Source organism: Petaurus breviceps, unplaced genomic scaffold, assembly GCF_028583685.1.
Source record: "Petaurus breviceps papuanus isolate PSGF00001 unplaced genomic scaffold, PetGlider_PUasm1.0 90881, whole genome shotgun sequence".
Lineage (NCBI taxonomy): Eukaryota > Metazoa > Chordata > Mammalia > Diprotodontia > Petauridae > Petaurus > Petaurus breviceps.
The window spans coordinates 10,738,813-10,741,507 of NW_027187369.1; the positions used below are offsets into that span (position 1 = coordinate 10,738,813).

The following is a 2,695-nucleotide window of genomic DNA, read 5'->3' on the forward strand; positions in this document are numbered from 1 at the left end:
TCATAACTTCTCAGTATCATTACTTACACTCTTGCGTTGTCAGAGTTGGATACTCTGTTTGATGGCAACTTTAAAATCATCTAATCCAACTGACTTTATTTTACAAAACTGAGTCCCAAAGATCTCTTTCCCTGGTCACGAGGACTATTCTATCTCTAATCCTCACTGAAGCTCATCCTCTTCCTATGCTCTTTATCCCACTCCTTTTAACCTCCTATATTTTATTCCAGCTGTCATCCCCTTTATCTATTATCATTATCATTGCAATATGCCTTTCTCAGATGGTTCTTTTCCACCTGTTTACAAACAGGTTCAGCTCTCCCAAATGCTGAAGAAGCCCATCTAATGACATTATCTCTCTTTTCTCCCTTATTAGTACATATATACCTATTAAAAATATCTACAACTAGTTGCCAGTCTTCTGTGCCCAACAATGTCTACTGTAACTGTTTTCTAATAACTGTTTCACTAATAACCAATTGTCATATTCAGTGGGATTTTTTCAGTCCTCATCCTCCCTGAAGAGTATAGCCCAGATTTGGGGGGAGGGGGAAGATTTTTTTTTGCACTGTTTGCTCTTTTTAAAAAATTTTCAAATTAAATTGTTTTATTTCCAGTTTTTCTCTTCCTCCTCCTCCCCTCGTTAAAAAAATGAAGACAGTGGTGGCTAGGTGGTGCAGTGAATAGAGTACTGGCCCTGGAGTCAGGAGGACCTGATTTCAAATTTGACCTCAGACACTTGACACAATTACTAGCCCTGTGACTTTGGGCAAGTCACTTGACCCCAATTGCCCTCCAAAAAAGCAAAAAAAAATGAATACAAAACCCCTGTTACAAATACTTATAGTCAAGCAAAACAAATTCCCACATTGGCCATTTACCATCTGTTCTTACTATGTCATCTTAATAAATAACTTGACTAAAAAGCTCATTGAATCAACAGTCACATGAAAAATGCTCCAAAATATTATTAATTGAAGAAATTCAAATTAAAACAACCCTGTGGTTCCACCTCACATTTATCAGATTGGTAAAGATGACATAAAAGGAATATGATAGTTGTTGGAGGGGTTGAGGGAAGGAGACAGGCATCTTATTGCACTGCTGGTAGAGCTGAGAATTAATCTGGTCATTCTGAATGACAATTTGGAACTAGGCTCCAAAAGTCACTTAATTGTGCATCCTCCTTAATCTAGCTATACCACTACAAGATCTATGCCCTTTAAAAAACCCAAGAGGTAAGGAACCCATATGTGCAAAAAAATATTTATAGTGACTTTTTTGTTATAGCAATAGGGGAAATGTCCATCATATAGGAATGGCTGAAAAAGTTATGATATATTAATGTAATATAATAGTAACACAACATTAGAAATAGTGAAAGAAATTGTTTCAGAGAAAACTAGATAGACTTCATGAACTGATGCAGAGGGAAGTGAACACAATAAGGAGAGCAAGTTATATGGTAATAACAGTATTGGAAAAAAACAACAATTGGGTAGAGTTGAATCAACAACCAACCATGCTTCCAGAAGAATGAAGATGAAAGAATACTTCCCATCTCCTGGTGGAGAGATGATGGACATGAGGTACAGAATTAGATATACAATTTTGTACATGGATAATATGTGAATTTTATTTTGCTTTAATATCCTTTATATTTTATTTTCCATTTTATATTAGGATTATATTTGTATTAGAATTGTGTTTCCCCCTTTACATTAGGGGGAGGACTTGTGAAGGTAGATAGTTATTGAAAATATTGCCCCCCCCCAAATGAAAGCAAAAATAAAAGAGGGTCACTGAAGCATCCTTAAAAATGCATAGAAGTGGGGAGGCTAGGTGGCTCAGTGAACAAAGCATCAGCCCTGGAGTCAGGAGGACCCAAGTTCAAATCTAGCCTCTGATACTTAACACTTAACTAGCTGTGTGACCTTGGGCAAGTCACTTAACCTCAATTGCTGTGCCTTCCCTCCTCCAAAAAAAAAAACCAAAAAAAATGTGTAGAAGGGAACAGAAGAAACTTCAGAGGGAAATACAGAAATAGTAAAGTTCAGGAAGTAATATATTGAATTTATATATATACATATATATTTTTTAAGAAAGCTGTGCTTAAAACCGCTGCCGCCGCCGAGATATTGATGCCCAAGAAGAACCAGATTGCCATCTATGAACTCCTTTTTAAGGAGGGATTAATGGTAGCCAAGAAGGATGTTCACATGCCAAAGCACCCTGAGCTGGCAGACAAGAATGTGCCCAATCTGCATGTCATGAAGGCCATGCAGTCTTTAAAGTCTCATGGCTATGTTAAAGAGCAGTTTGCATAGAGACATTTCTACTGGTACCTCACCAATGAGGGCATTCAGTACCTCCGGGATTACCTTTACCTTCCTCCTGAGACTGTGCCTGCCACACTCTGAAGAAGTCGTCCTGAGACAGGAAGGCCAAGGCCCAAAGGTCTGGAGGGTGAGCGACCTGCCCGACTTACTTGGGGTGAAGTTGACAGAGACACAAACAGATGAAGTGCTGCCCGTCCTGGTGCTGACAAGAAGGCCGAGGCTGGAGCTGGGTCAGCAACAGAATTCCAATTTAGAGGTGGATTTGGTCGTGGACGTGGTCAACCTCCTCAATAAAAACTGTAGAGATATGTTTCATATTGAATAAAATTTGGGAAAAAATATTTAAAAAAAAGAAA

The 2,695-nt window shown here is 38.4% G+C and overlaps 1 pseudogene; it reads left to right on the forward strand.

The window, feature by feature from the left end:
• Positions 1–2,124: 2,124 nt before the first annotated feature.
• LOC138150605 (small ribosomal subunit protein eS10-like) lies at positions 2,125–2,695 on the forward strand (annotated as a pseudogene).